Genomic DNA, 17067 nt, shown 5'->3' with positions numbered 1-17067 from the left:
CAGGCGATGGCAGATTTTCTGGTAGAGATAACTGGGGACCCAACCGAAGAAACGAGCACACGGTGGAAGCTCCACGTGGACGGAGCTTCCAACCAGACATTTGGAGGTGCCGGGATCATCCTGGAAAGCCCAGTTGGAGTCGTATACGAGCAGTCGATCAGGTTCGAATTTCCCATTTCGAACAACCAGGCAGAATACGAAGCCCTTATAGGGGGCTTGACCCTAGCAGCGGAAGTCGGAGCAACAAAGCTGGAAGTATCCAGCGATTCTCAGGTCGTCACCTCCCATGTAAACGGAAGCTACCAAGCCAAAGACTCGTTATTACAAAAGTACTTGGAAAAAGTCAAAAACTTAAGCCAAAAATTTGAGGAGGTCACGGTCCACCACGTGCCTAGAGAAAGGAACACACGGGCAGACCTCCTATCAAAGTTGGCCAGCACTAAACCGGGAGAAGGGAACCGGTCTCTCATCCAAGGTATGACGAGAGAGCCAGCGGTCACTTTGCACGTGACAAGGCTGGGCTCTTCATGGTTAGACCCCATCACTAGCTTCCTAGAAAATGGCAAACTCCCTGACGACGAAAAGGACGCGGCGAAACTGAGAAGGGAAGCAGCCAAATACGCCGTCATCCAAGGACAGCTATTCAAGAAAGGGCTCAACCAGCCCCTATTGAAGTGCTTACACCCCGACCAAACGGACTACGTCCTCAAGGAAGTCCATGAAGGCTGCTGCGGACACCACATAGGAGGCAAGGCCCTAGCAAGAAAATTAATTCGAGCCGGATATTATTGGCCGTCAATGATGGCAGACTCCAAAGAGTTTGTCAAAAAATGCGTGAAGTGCCAGGAGAATGCCAATTTCCACAGGGCACCGGCCTCCGAGTTAAGCCTGTTAACGACCTCCCGGCCGTTCTCTCAATGGGGAATCGACCTCTTGGGACCCTTCCCTGTCGGTCCTGGGCAGGTCAAGTACCTCATAGTCGCCATTGATTACTACACCAAATGGATAGAAGCTGAACCACTAGCTAGCATATCCTCATCCAATTGTAGGAAATTCATGTGGAGGCAGGTGATAACGCGATTCGGGATCCCAGAAGTCGTCATCTCGGACAACGGCACGCAGTTTACCGAAAAGAAGTTCACAGAATTCATCACCGGCCTAGGTATAAGACAGAGATTCTCTTCGGTAGAACACCCCCAGACAAACAGACAGGTGGAGTCCGCGAACAAGATTATCCTCTTAGGGCTGAAGAAGCGATTGGATAATAAAAAGGGTGCTTGGGCCGACGAACTAGCCTCGGTACTCTGGTCTTACCGAACAACCGAACAATCCTCCACTAAGGAGACTCCTTTCCGACTAACATATGGGTTAAATGCGGTAATACCCGTAGAGATCGGGGAACCGAGCCCCCGGCTACTTTTGAAAGGAGTGGAGGAAGCCGTGGAAAAGGACCTGATAGACGAAGCCAGAGAAATTGCCCATTTGACAGAGACGGCGCTAAAGCAAAGAATGGCCCTACGCTACAACACCAAAGTGCTCAAAAGGAAATTCGAGCCGAACGATCTCGTCCTGAGGAGAAACGACATCGGCCCACCGACCCCTGGAGCAGGCAAGCTGGCGGCAAGCTGGGAAGGCCCCTATAGGATCAAAAAAGAGATGGGTAGAGGCGCGTTCAAGTTAGAAAGGCTTGATGGTAAGGAAGTCCCAAGAACATGGAACGCAAACAACTTGAGAAGGTTCTACTCTTAACACACTGGGCGACACGCCGACCAACTAAGCTAAGTGGTTAAATCGCAGATTTGAACTTTCCATTATGACCTATGGGTCCTTTATGCAAATTACCGAATAAGATATACTTGTGCAAATTCTCTCTCATGTCTTGTTCCCTTTCCTTTTTCCCAGGCAACCCGTCCTATCACAACCCGACAACGATGCACGGCCCCGGGACTGATCACCCCGGGAGCCCGTCAACTATCGCGATAACAAACGACTACGCAAAAAGGCCACGACTCGTTAATATAAGCGACAGCTACAAACCAATAACGGTTAATAGAAACGATAACACGACCAGACGAATAAGAAAAAGTTAACTACATTAAAGCGGGCAAACGACTAAAAAGTCATTGTTCACAAAAGCCAAAATAAAACGGCTAAACAAAAAAGTTTGACAGAGGATTCATTTCTTGGGGACGTCAACAACCTTGCCGTCTATAATAACCTTGTAAACGCCGATCGCCGACGTGTCAAACTCGGGGGCAACAATTTTAACCTGGGCTTTGAGAGCCTCCTCGGTCGCCAAAACCGCACCCTTCCCTTGCTTGACGACGTCCTTATACTTCGCTTTCCATGTTGCCAGCTCGGCCTCCGCGGTTTGCTTCTCCTTCTCGATTTCGGCCACCCGTTTCTGTGCCGCGCCGACCTGACTCTCTAAAGCCATTTCGCGCTCGACAAGACGAGAAACCGTGGCGTCTGACTCTTCCAATTTCTTCTCAGCGGTAGTGGCCTTCTCTTCGGCAGCAGTAGCTTTCTTCTCGGCGGCATCAAGCTTCTCTTCGGATTGGGTCAACTGCTCCCGGAGAGTCTCAACTTCACTTTTGAGCTCGTTATTAGCCTTCCCAGCAGACTCCAACCTCCTGCGGAGGGACTCCATCCCAGACAGTTCGAACTCGGCTTTCCGAGCTATCACTGCGCCGCGTAAGAGGGTACGGTACATCCACCTCGCCTGCCCGGCAAGTGATGACTCATGAAAATACTCTTCAGTACCGGGAATCAGCTGGGAATCTATAAAGTTCCCGGCATCAAAATTCCTTTCCATTACAGTAAGGACCCCCTCAGGACTGGACGACGCCTTCCTCTTCCTCTTGAAGCTAGGGACCTCTTCCACCTCGTCATCGGCATCGGGGTTAGACGTCGAACCCCCAGTGCCGATCACCTCGCGAAAAGGGGAAGCATGAACCGCCTTGTCGCCCCTTGCTCGGAAGTAACTTTGTTCTCTGGAGGAGCAGCAGGCTTCTTAGCAGCAGATTTATCGTTACCTTCCTCGTCATCACTTGCACACAAGAAGGTTTGGAACAAGTCAGGGAGACCCGTTACCTCGGCAAACATCTCCACTGTAAAAAGAGAAAGAGAGGAAGTAAAGTCGGTGAGTTGCAATAAATTATTAACAAAAGCAAGAGGAGGCAAAACAAGCTGAGGCTTCTCACAAATATAATTACGACCGGCCTCCCGATCACCCATAAGGAGGTGAGGATTCACATGATTCCTCCCAAAGACCGCCATCAACACGTCGGCAATCTTCCTATCCACCACAGACATGCCCTTGTAAGTCACCTTGATGAAGGCATTGGACCCTGCCCCGAAGCTCCAATAGGTTGGGATAAGGCGTACCCCCTCCAATGACAACCAAAAGGGGTGACGACCTTTGACAGGGCGGACCTTGAAATATTTGTCCTTAAATCCGTGATAGGAATCCTCGAACAAACCAAAAATCCTTCGACCTTGGGCAGACCGGAAGGACATGAACCCCTTTTTATGTTTCCCCTCCTTCGAAGGGTTTGTGAGATTGAAGAAGAAAAGAAAAACATCTACGGACACCGGCAGGTCAAGGTATTCACAAACCATCTCGAAACAGCGGATCGAGGCCCAGCTGTTCGGATGCAACTGCGACGGTGCTACGGAAACCCGACCTAAAAGCGCCATTTGGAAGGCGGAAAACGGAATGCGAACCCCAACTTGAGTAAACATGGATTTGTAGAACCAAATCCAGTTGGCAACTCGGGGATGGTTGAAGTTGATCTCGTACAATCGCTCGTGAGGAGCCGGGACAAAAACGTCATAATTGGCTTCCTCATCGGTTCCTCCGCACAAGTATTCGGCTTGTCGGAACTCGGTGAGCTCCTCCTCGCCCATTTGGTTAGGCGAATCCTTCACATCGGAAACGACCCAAGCGTAGGGATCGTACGCCGCGGGAGAAGGGGAAGCCCGGGAGGTCGTGCGAGCCATACCTACATGGGGGGACCATCCAGTCAGTCTAGAAGATCGGTTGCTCAGGCCGAATGCAGACACTACCCCCACTACTCCCCAACCAAGGCCAAACACAATTAAAACGCGAAAGGACCAAGGAAAAACCTACCCTGGAATGGTACCCCCCCCTAACGCATCTAACCACAATTGAAAGGCTACGTAACAACAACAAAAACCAGGCAAGAAGCATGCAAGAACAAAGCATGAAAGGAAAAGAGTTCAAGAATTACCTGAATTAGTGGAAGGAGGATGAAACCGCAGATAAGAAAAGGTGCAAGGGGAGAGATGTGCGAGGGCACCACAATGAGATGTTCTGAAATTTGGGAGCAAGAAGAAGGCAGAAAAGGGAGATATGAAGAAATGCAGAAGTATAAAACTGGTTGTTTAAAAACGGTCTTCCAGGAAGCGCGAAAAACCTGGGGGCAGAATGGTCTTTGCAAACAGGGTTTTCCACCCCATTATGAGCATTCAATGCTCGGCGCCAGGAACGATGCGATGAAACGGTTGCTTATGCAACCAAAGGACACGCGCGTTGGGGGCATATTCTTCCCACGAGCGGCCGACCTGACGAGAACAAATGAGATGCGAGACGACACGCCATTGATAGTTTCTACGACTACCATTGGCGCGTGGGGGCACTGTTACGGCCTGGCCCAGGATCCCCGCGGGTCAACCCGACCCGGGCTCCACCCGGCCCGGCTACGCGCCCTTCAACCGACCCGGACACGCGTCCCGTACGGCTCACGCACAGCTATAGGACAGCGTCCTTGAGGATATGGGCCTGTCCCCATGAGGGGCCCACTACTGACATGTATATAAGGGGAAGACTGGCTCTTCCCCCAGGGTACGTCACATTTTCTCCTATCATTTTTCCTCATCTGTACATTATCTGACTAGAGCGTCGGAGTGTCTTTGCAGGTGGCACCCCCTCTTTCCTTTCACAACGGGAGCTCGGCTACACGGTGAATCCGAACCCAGCACGACTGCGACCGAGGCGTTCTCACCCCCTTCAAACACCACCCGACCTGTCCGGCAACCGACAACCGTACAGATATATAATTATCCATGTGCCTTCTACTATTTAAACTTCGATAATGATTTTTTGACGTAAAAAAGGTATATTACAAATTCATATCTCTCAAAAATAAAGTTTTTAAAAAATTTATAAATATGAAACATCTATCATCTCATAAATTAATTTTTGAAGTTCAGTTAGAACCAGGTACCCTCAAATTAAACACTTTCATGGGTTTAATTTACTTGAGGTAGGTATATATAGACAATATTGTATTGCTCATGGGGTATATACATAACACACAGACATGACACAACCCCATGATTTATATTTGAGCATTTTGGTGATATATAAAGCAATTGCCATGTACTTTGATAATTCTGCATGATCTGTTCTATTTTCATTGGCCATTTTGGATCAATTATTGGCTGCTATATATAAATATGTGAACATGATGATCCTGATCAACACAAACAAAACGTTAAACGTTAATAGTTTACATCCTAAATTATTGCGGTATGAGATTTGACATTTTGAGCAGTTGGTTGTTCCAAAAAAAAGTGCACCATGATTGTTTCGCTTTTACCGTGCATGGATTGCTTGTATTCGGAGCTCAGTCAATCTTGTTTGGTGAAATAACGAAGGGTCCCCCAAATTGAAGGAAAATAAATGGATCATCATTATTAATGTTATTTTTTTATAATTTTAAATTTTTGAAATAAATAATTTGACTAATTTTATGATATAGTATTAAATTTTTATGTCAGTTTATGAGTTCGGTCCTTAGCTTGATAAATTTTAAAAATAAAAAATAGCATAAGACAAATAAAAAAATATCTATACAAAAATTAAACAAATTTAAAATAATCAAATTTAAAATGAGTAATTTTATGATAATTTATACTAAATAACCACCATTATATATTTATATGCTGGTTAAGATTTTTCTTTACAATACTTGGCTAACATAGCTTCTTCCATGTCCATTATTGGTTTAAGAGTACATTATTAGTTCTCATCAACTTTCATGTGTGACTTGTGAGTATAATTTATTTTAAGTAAATATTCAAGTGTAATTAATTTCATGTGAATTTAATAGTTAAAAATCGGTAAATAACTATTTAATTAAATCTATTAAATTATTTAATAATTTTTAACTGTACCTAAATTTTTATTTTAATTCTCAACATTTTAAAATAAATATTTTGTTATTCGAAGATTGTATTATTCTCGTTATTTTAGTTTTCCACCTTTAATTTATAAATATATTAGTGTGTCATGTTAAGTAATAATTGAAAGTGTCATGTTAAGTGATAATTGAAAGTAATGCATGCATGATTATCAGGACATATGTTATTAATTACTGTGATATATTAATTATAATGATAAAATTAAAATAAATTTTGGAAAAATTTAGGACCACTAATTTTTTTGTTTTGTGATCAGCACTTAACCATTAAGAAAGAAGTGAATGATCTCCCACTATTGGATGTAATCTCACACCATTAAAAATATTATTAATGACCAATTAATGGTTACAAAACACAAAAGTTATTATCCCTAGCATTCTTCATAAATTTTTATTCCATTTGAGTAACTCTCCTTTATGAATTTATTTCTGAAATGAAATTTATAGTTATTTTAAGGATAACTAAATATTCTAAGGTAGTCAAAGGAAAAAAAATATCTATGCAAAAGTTTAAAAGTGAATTTAGTTTGTATTTTTATTTTTAAAATTTTATAAAAAATAAATTTTATTTTTTTAATTTTTTATAAAAATTTAAAAATAAAATATTAAAATAAAAACACAAATCAATTCTTATTATCTTAAAATTATTTAAAGAGATTATTTTTTATCCGATAAATATTCACATATAACTGTTGTCTTTATATAAATTAATAGTTAAGAATTATTAGATAATTTAATATATTTAATTAAATTATTATATAATAATATTCAACTATTAACTTTATATAATAAAGAGAATTATTGCACTAGGGTTTTCATCTCCTTATATGTTGATCATGGAAAATGAAAAGGAAATTGTATAGGGATTTTGGCCTCTTTCTTCTTGTGTACTTGTTAATTATTGTTCTTGATGTGCGCAAATGTTGGCTTTATTTCCTTGCTCTACACTTTTTGTAATGTTTGTTTATATGACGCTGAAGTTGATTGATTTACATATAATTAGATTAATTTTTCAAGGATATGTACTACATCAGTAAAAGTTTTACATAGACTTGTAACAAAATGTGTTTATTAATAGTTATTTCAGTAAAAATATTTGATTGAATTATTTATTGCTTCATTCTATTATCATGAAAATTAAAATTCAACGATAATATTATTTTTACTATGAAAAATTTTGGGGGTAAATTTGACCAAAAAATTGGTCATCTTTCATAGTCTTACTATATAGAAAATACGTAATAATAATATATATATACATTTCAAATTATTTGTTGCATGCATGTGAACAACAAAGTCATCGTTACAATATTTTGTACAATCAAAGCCATTATCTTTTTTATTTCTGATTTATCTGAACTGTTGAAGATTCTATTAATTAGTATAGGTCTTTCGGTTAATTATGAGATAGTTTTGTATGCATTTGATGAGAACCATGGTCAAAATCACTTTAAAGAATTCTTTTCCGCCACAAAACTATTTTTTTCAAAAAAAATTAAATTAATAAAAAATGCACATAAATATTTATATTTTATCTGATCAATAAAATTTATTTTTGGATAATATTTAATACATAATTTTAAATAGTAAATTTTTAATTCTAAATTTTAAAAATATAAAGGTGAAAATTCAGGTAAAGTCGACTTCACATAAAGTTGATATTTGAGAACTGTTAGATGAAAATTTAGTCAAATCAGTCAAATCATCTAACGGCTCTCATGTATTAATTTCACGTAAAGTCGACTGCACCCGAATTTTCACCAAATATAAAATAAAATATTAATTCAAAATGTTAACTAATATTGATAGAAGTATTTGTCCTCAAACGTTCTAATATTTCTCTTTAATTTATCCACTGTGGCACTGTCACCCTTAATTAAAATTTGATGGCAACTTTAATATTCTCTTATGTGAGTAAAGATTTGTGTTAAATAGATGTCATTCTAAGAAATTATAATAATTTTTATACGATTTTACTAAGGAATCAATTAGAAGTGTAGTCAATTAAAATTAACTAGTTAAAAAATAAGAAATTTGATATTAAAAAAAATTTTACTATCTTAATTTTTTGAATTTTAAAATTTGAAATACAAAAATTAGCTTGATTTAGCTTATGTTATTGTTGGTTCTCTAAACTTTTTCATTTTTATAATAGTACAATTATGATTTTTGGCTTAGCAATAAACCCCTGATTCAACCGTGCTAAAATGAAAGACAAAGATATATTATTGTTGTTGTTATTTCTATTTGAAGAGAAAAGAGGCTCTACTTTATGTATGTGTGTCGGTGGAATAGAGAGAATAGTTTTATCACAAATAAAATATTTAAAAAAAATTACTTGGCGTAAAATAACAAAAGTTCTATCAAGAAACAAATTGTTCTTTTCCAGTTTGTCAAAATGCAATCAGACCCACCAAAAGTTGTAAAGGAGCAAATTATTATGTGTAGTCACTGGTCATCAGTTTATTGTCTCTTGTTTATTTGCATGTGTTTTGTGTTGAGTTGGGAATTATTGAAGAAATAATTATAGAAAATTAATTAATATTAATTAGTTTTCTATTATAATTTTTTATTTTCTTCTTTAGAGAATTTAGGTTTTAAGATTAAAATCATGATTTATAATTTAAAATTTAAAATTTAAAATAAAAAATAATTTTAAAACATTTGTCGATATTAACTAAAAATTTGATTCTATAACTAATCCTTTCTTAAAGATATGATTGATGAGATAAAAAAGACATACATGTACAAGAATGAGACTATAAGATTCAGAGATTAAGATTCTCTAAAATAAAAAATATTAGTAAAATAATAAAATAAGAGATTAATTATTTTCTTGAATTAAGATAATAAAATTCATATATAATAAGAATTACAAATTTAATAATGATTAATTTTTACTTTAATAATTTACTAATAATTTTCATATTTTAGAGATCTAAACTCGAGGTTAAGATAGAGAAACCTTCCTCGCTATTTGTTCAAATCAAGGGAACCCCAACTAATTGTGCATGCATGCAAATATATATAGGTTTACAAGTATGAATAATTATGTTCCGTTGTATGTATATTAACAAAAATATTTTGTATATTCATTTTAGTTATAATTGATACATTTAATATCTTCTTATTTTAAACAAATGTAACACTCCTTTCATGTAAATTCATATTTTATATAATAGTAGAAACATGTGTATTAACTATAATAAAAATAACAATAAATATTAAAATTCTCGTATTAGATTACCAGAGGTTGTGTACCATTTATAACTATAATCATAGTAGGCATGGCAACGGGTACCCATGGGGGCGAGGACATGTCCCCCGCCCCCCGCCTCCATTTTTAGTCCCCGTCCCCGCTCCGTCCCCGGGACGGGTAACGGGGACCCCGTATCCGCCGGGGACCAGGGACTCCACGGATATCCGCGGATGTTTAAAAAATTGGAAAAAAAATTGAAAAAGACATAAAAAATTAAATATTCTTATGTTGTCATTACAAATATTATGTCCATAGTCTCCAAAAACATTAAAACAACAAACATTTAATATCAAACATATCCATAAAAGTATCATACATATTTATAAACTACAAAACATAATTCATCACACTATAGAATCCTCAACCCTTTTTTCAAGATGTAATGGTGGTGATGGTAGATTTCGATTTGTTTGAATCCTACATCGGAGGAAGACATTAAATAGAAAGGAGACACAGATCTAGCAAGGCACCTTAGGACAGCATCAGGATCTGGAACAACACTCCAATCAACTGTTATCTGTAGATGACATATATTGATTAATATGAATATGGGTAATTCAGATGATTCATTCCATCCAGTCAAGTATTTTAGATTTTTTTATGGTCAAACCTGCTTGTTTTTTATAAGCTGCAACCAACTGCTAAATAGATCAGTACATGTTTGGGATCAAGCAACACATTCATTTTAAAACAACCATTGAAAACAACACATTCTTTGTAATAACAAAGAAAGCTCAGAAAAATTAAAATGCATACCAATACCTTAACAATCCAATAAATAAACTGTGCCAAACAAACCATGGAAGACTATTCCACTACAGATGCACAAAGGCCTATATAATTCTTAAACCAGAGCTGAGTTCGATGTCCTTATATAATTGGCCAGGTCTAATTTGTATCACAACTATAACACCTATCAGCTCAATGCACTCCAATTTCTTCAGTTTTAGATAACAATGCTACTATAACACTGCTACTGTGTAACTAAAAAAGAATGAAAATCACATAAATCCACAATAATGGGCTATAACACTGCTGCTGTAACTAACAAAGAATCAGAATAAAAAAGTATAATTAGCATAGAACTCATAGAAATCAGAATCAGATCAGAAAGAATCAAAATAAAAAACTACGATTAGCATAGAACTCATAAAAATCAGAATCGGAAATTAAATTAGCATAAAAATCATAGAAATCAGAATCAGCATCAGAAATATAAAATATAATTACCCTAACTCCAGAAATTATAACAAATGCTTCAAAAAATCAAAAATCAAAGTAAATAACAACAATTTCACAAAAATCTCAGTATTATGATCCAATTTTACAGTAAAAAGTTAAGAATCCAAACCCTAATTCCAATTTTACAGCAACAGAATCTATTTCTAATTCAAATTTATCAATCAACAAAATCCAAACCCTAAACGTAAACCGAATTTCACATTAACATAATCAAAACCCTAAATCTAAAACCAGTTCACATAAACAAAATTTAAACCCTAACTCCAGTGTCCCAATTTCATAGCAATTTCATCAATAAAAAATCAAAACATACGTTAAAACCAATTTAATCAATTAACAGAAACATCCAACTTATTGTAAGGGGGCCAGCCACAGAGACAGAGCATAGTCGTCATCATCGTCGTTGAGCAGAGGCGACCTAGAGTTGTGGTGGGAGAGGCGTCATCGGCATCGTGTGGAGCAGAGGCGTTGCTGGAGGAAGCTTGTCATCAACGTCGCAGATCTGAGGCTTCGTTGCGAAGCAGAGGTGGAGGCAGTGGTGAAGCTAGCAGTAAGCAATGAGCAAAATAGTGAGAGGAAGAGTGAGCGGCGGCAGTGATGGAAGAAGGTTAGCAATGGCAGCGACGGAGGATGGTGAGCGTTGGCAGAGACAGAAGAAGGTGAGGGACTTTGATTTAGGACGCCGGCGACGCAGTTTGAAGGAAGATGGAGGAGGTGGGAGGTGTTAGAGAGAGATTGAGTGAGACAACTGTGAGAGAGTGGCTCGTGTGTGAGAGTGAAGTGGGTGAGAGAGAGGCACAGTGTGTGTGGTTTGAGGGATAGGGTTTTAAGAAAGTTATATATATATGAAGGCATTTTTGTAATTTTACAATCACGGGTAATAAACGGATACCCACGGGGCGGGGACCTCTTCCCCTGCCTCCGCCCCGTTTATTATACGGGTAACCGTCCTCGCCCCCCACGGGGAAAAAATTCCCCCCAAACCTGCTCCCCGGCGGGTAAATCCCCGCGGATATCCGCCCCGCCAGGGATTTTTGCCATCCCTAAATCATAGAGTGGAGAGAGAGAAAATAAATTATGATTTTTTTTTTTTTTTTTTGTCTTACACTCCACACACTCACCACGCTCACACACTAGATAGAGTTTTATATTCCATTCTTGGAAGACCTACAAATCTTTCATATGTGCCAAGACCTAAATTGTTAAAAAAATTCTAAATTTGTAATACATTTTTTGTGGGCTAGTGATCTGTACTATTTGGGCCAAACAAAAAGTATGACATATTGTTCGGTTCTATTGAAATAAAGTATTCGGACATTTGGGCCTAGACCCAATCCAAGGACACTATGTCCCCCATGAGCCACTCAATACACGAAAGTAATTAGGTCTTCTAAATAACTAAGTTTCTAGTAGTTAGCTTATTAATTCGGTTAAATAAGTATTGGGAGTTAAAATTTCGCCTTATATATGCAGCAACTTATTGGCCAACGAAAAACTCTTAAATAGAATTTCGATCTCGACGAATTAGTCATTAACCTGCCGGATTGAGGGATACCGTGGGAAACTAAAAAAAAAATAATTGTTCTTGGGTGAATAACCTAGATATAAGTTGGTCCCTGAGAGACGATGCTAAGTTGTTGCCTTCAACGCCGAGCTGCAAGTTTCGAACGTCCGAACTCTTTGTCCAGGGATGTATCACGTTGTGGAGAGTGTGAACAAAGGGGGAGTGTACCTAAAAAAAGCACTCCAATGTTTAAGTTAGTATTGTGAAATTCAAATGTGTCTAAAAGATGAAATATCATATCTTTATAGGTGAATGGCATAGATCGACTATATCTCTAGCCATTGTTGATATTGAAAAATCATTATATTTAAATCGGAGGGTTACGATGTATAGTCAAACGTTATTTTTCCGGGTTGATACCGTTACGCCGAATTATAGCTCATAAAGCCGAGTTGTAACGGATGATGCCGAATTATAACGTTTGAATTGTAACAGCCATATCAATAATAATAATTAGGTCTTCTAAATATGATGCAATATTCCTGCACTTTAAATACCTAAATCCTTACTTTGTAGTAAATATATTTTGGATTTGAAGGGAGCAAAATGCCTTATTTGAACAAAAGCATGTTGTTATCTATCTCATCGCCATTTTATCACATTAATTATTTGTATTAACAAAATTTAAAAATTTGTACTGAGCCCTGCTTAGTGCTCAAGTCAGTGAGATTATCCGACACCTTGTCAACTTAACAAAGATAAGGCATATAAAAAAGCAGTGAATTGAAGGAGCTATTTCTTCTAGAAATGAAATAAGAGCAAGAACACTAGAACAATTAGGTCCTTTTAGTTTGACTTCCTTGTCATAGAAACGTTCTCCCTTGTTAGCATGCCCTGTGATTGTGATGATTGAACTTACTTTTGGCGGTTTGAATAAATAGTAATGTGAATGGATGAGATGCTTCTTTGAAACTTTGGCCAGCAGATGATGATTAGGTAACAGAAAAGAAAATGATATTTATGATCCTTGATCTTCTATATTAACAATTTAGTATGTTAGATAATCAATATCAAGTATTCAATATATATATATATAATAATAATATTAATGTCAAGCATTTTAATTGATCACTCAACGAAGGCTACAAGAATTTGGCCAGGCAGGCTTGTTATTGTGTTATTCACTATTTATCACTTCTTCTCTATCAATTTTTTTTAATAAATTAAATATATAAAAAAATTGTTTGTATCTTTAGATCTTAATAGACCTATTTAATTTTCAGTCGAATTTAAATTTTTTTATTTATTAACAGACTTGTTAATAAATTTTAGGTCAGGTAAACTTTTAAATAGGCCAAACTCATGTATCTAAACAAACTTTTAACATGTTATAGAAGAGGTATAAAATGAAGGTGAATTCTATGGTGTCTTTGTTATGGTGTCTAAATTGTCTAACTTCCCTTTTAAAGTAAAAAATAAAATATTTAAAATAAAAAACAAATAATGTAAAATTTATTAAATATAATTTATTTACCTCTTTTAGTAACTTAGATACAAAGTGATAGGCACCATTGCATTCACCTAAAATGAATAACTAAATACAAGTCTAACCTTTTAACCATAAGTCCTAATCTGATCTCTAAAAGACAGAAATGACAATGTATGCTAAAAAAATTAAAATGAGCTGATTTTTAGACAAATTTTACTCAGAGAATCCATGGATTTAAAACTTAAATTAAACTTTATGTAAAATTGAGATAAAGGTTTAGGATAAGTAAATAAAAAGATATCTGACTAGGTATATATCTTATATTTTTTTAATCAAAAGTATATTTTCGTCTTAATTTTTCATAAGTTTTTTTTGAGGTGTTATATTGATTTTTTTTTTAATAACAGAAATTGAGGTTACTTTAAGTCATGAAAATTTTGATATTATACCATAAAATTACTTATCCATAAATTTAAACTATATTTGATAGAAGCATATCTATAGTTATATATCTTACATTCACTATGTCAAACTTTCTTTAAGTATGTCATATTTACATATCATTATTGAGGTTTATAGGCAGTTATAAAAAATACTGAAAAAATAAACTCACACAATATTTTGGTATAGCGATGGTTATTTCAATGATTGGAGATTGTCGTGAATTCGTTTCTTTACACTTTAAAAGAAGACAATTAATTAGAAGCTGATAATTCGTTTAGCGACAATTTTAAACGGTAAAAACTACTACAAATCGCTAAAAAAAAAACTGCTGCCATTTTTAATGCTCTTGAAAAAAAAACTGCTGCAATTTAACTAGAGATTTTGAATTCAAATGAAATTGATACAAAAAAATAAACAAAATTCTAAGTGAATATGCACAAACAGTGAAGAGATTACGAGAGGATAATGTTGTGTGGAAATTTGATCATAAAGGTATTTTTTCTATTAATTTTTTTGTGCAGGTGTTGCATTCGGAGACCCTTTCAGAAGAGATCACGAGCTATAGTTTCACAAGTTCAATTTGGAGGGGGTTGGTACCTCCAAGAATTGAGCATTTTTGTTGGTTTGTCCTAGTTGACAAGGTGAATACTAAGGAGATGTTGAGTAGACTAGGAATTATTCATCAGAGTGACAATATGTGTATCCTATGTAAGAAGGAAATGGAGTTTGTTCATCATTTGTTTCTTTTATGTGAGTTTACGTGGCAGGTGTGGTGCGCCTGGTTGAGGTGTCTTGGTAGAGAATGGGCCGTTCCAGGAACCATGAAAGCTTTGTTTGAGAGTTGGACCGGCATTCATTTTAGAAAGGAGGAGCAGAAGATGCTACTAATTGGGTTCTTTGCAGTAATCTGGAATATATGGTTGGAATGCAATGACAAAATTTTCAACAATAAAAAAGCAGGTGTTCATTCAAGGAAGGACGTTTTTGAACTACAAGGAATGGACTGATATTGATCATTTTGGTTGTTGATAGCAATATTGAAATTGACAGACGTTTAATAACCTTTGCGTTTGATTTGATTTTTCTCTTTTGTTTTTGTTTGTTGCTCCACCTTAGTGTGTTGAGCTTTCTGTGTTTCAAAAAAAAAGTGAAGAGGCATTATCGCGTTACAAGTTGAAAAACGAATATATTCTCTTAAATAATGATCCGAAAGACTCTCTTAATTTTTAAATAAGAAAATTTTTATTTTTTTTAAATGATCAAGAGAAAATTACATTATCTTTTTATTATTTTTCTGTTTAAATAAAAAAGATAATTTGAATTAACTATGATAAATACGGTATATCATTGTGTACTCGAATGAATGAGTGCATTATATATATATATATATATATATATATATATATATATATATATATATATATATATGAACCACATTGGGGCTAGCAGGGTTGATTTGATTATATTAATCTTCAATTAACTAAAAGCAGCATGGGGCTATGAGAGATTCGTTACAGACTTAATCAAACTTAAAATATTCAACAATGAGGAAAGTTTCAACGTGGTTCACTTTCTAATGGTCAAAAAGCAAGAAAGCAAACCAGCCAATAGGGGGAGAAAATTCTTGTAATAAAAATTCCAAACCTTAAACTTTCTAATTTTCCAAAGGACACTCGATGGAGAGCATGCTAATTTGTTTAATTAGGAAGATGTTTTAACAATGGAAGCTATGGAGCAGAATCTCAAGACCCAACAAATTCATTTGACTAATTAGCCATGCATGTTTGTCAAATCTTATAAAAAGATACTCACTCATAGTCTCACTTAAAAGTCACACAACATGTTTTAGGGTATGTTTGGGGCATTTTTTCTTTTGAATAAAATATCGTTTTTGTCCCTAACATTTGGGGTAAATTCTATTTGTGTCTTTAACGTTTAAATGATTCTATTTGTATTTCTAACGTTTATAAAAGTGATTTAATGTTATCTTACTATCAATTATACTAACAAATCAGATTATATTTTTTAATTATTCTCACTTGGATGTATTCATTCTAAATTAGGTCTCACTTGGATGTATTCGATTTTAATATTATACCCATTATTTAATTTGTGTTTAGATTCAATTATGTCCCTAGAAAAGTGAATTATGTAAATGTTGTAGGAATTAGTTTCAACTTTTGATGAGCTATTTTTCGAAGTGGATCATCGATTCTATCCCAGACATTTGTATTCTAACTTCAAGAAGAGATTTTTAAAACTCAAATTAAAGCGTTCATGATATGTAATTGACAGTAGGATAACATTGAATTACTTTTACAAACGTTAGGGATACAAATAAGATGATTTAAACGTTAGGGATACAAATAGAATTTACCCTAAATGTTGGAGACAAAAACGATAATGTATTTTTTTTAATAAGATAATAAAAATATATTTTAAACTCTTCTTTTCTGTATAATAGCTTTCTTCTTTTGACTTTCTTAACAAGATCAAAATTAATTTTTGGTATTTACATTTTAATATTTGTTTATTCTTACATCGAGGAAATTTTCTTATATATATTTGGTATGGTGTCTTCTTTCTTAAGAGGTGCTCATAGTTATATATTTGGTACAACCGTACAAGCAGTATAGCATGCAAATTAAATAATAAAAATAAATACTCATTGTTTTTATTAGTATAATTATTTTATAAATACGAACACACATTCCAATTCTTTATAGGCATGTTAATTAAATACTTCACCTAATACAATTCTTTTAGAACGCAAAATACGACTTTGTTTAGATGGAGCCTACGTTTTCTGTTAAGCTTTCTTTATAGCCTATACCTTGAGCAATAAATATTAAAGATTAATTAAGCTGAGGACTTTCTCTATTAATCTCTATATCTTTTCAGA

General features: G+C 35.5%; 1 long non-coding RNA gene across 1 annotated transcript; it reads right to left on the bottom strand.

Annotated features, from left to right (window-relative positions):
- Positions 1–9680: 9680 nt before the first annotated feature.
- On the bottom strand, positions 9681–11527 carry LOC130940431 (uncharacterized). The gene is made up of 2 exons (XR_009070302.1): positions 11042–11527; positions 9681–10003 (listed from the first exon to the last, which is right to left on the bottom strand). It is a non-coding gene; the product is annotated as an uncharacterized LOC130940431 (long non-coding RNA).
- Positions 11528–17067: the final 5540 nt, after the last annotated feature.

The sequence above is a fragment of the Arachis stenosperma genome, chromosome 7, assembly GCF_014773155.1.
Source record: "Arachis stenosperma cultivar V10309 chromosome 7, arast.V10309.gnm1.PFL2, whole genome shotgun sequence".
Classification (NCBI taxonomy): domain Eukaryota; kingdom Viridiplantae; phylum Streptophyta; class Magnoliopsida; order Fabales; family Fabaceae; genus Arachis; species Arachis stenosperma.
Note: the sequence above shows the minus strand (reverse complement) of the source record. Positions and strands in the feature narration are given on the sequence as shown.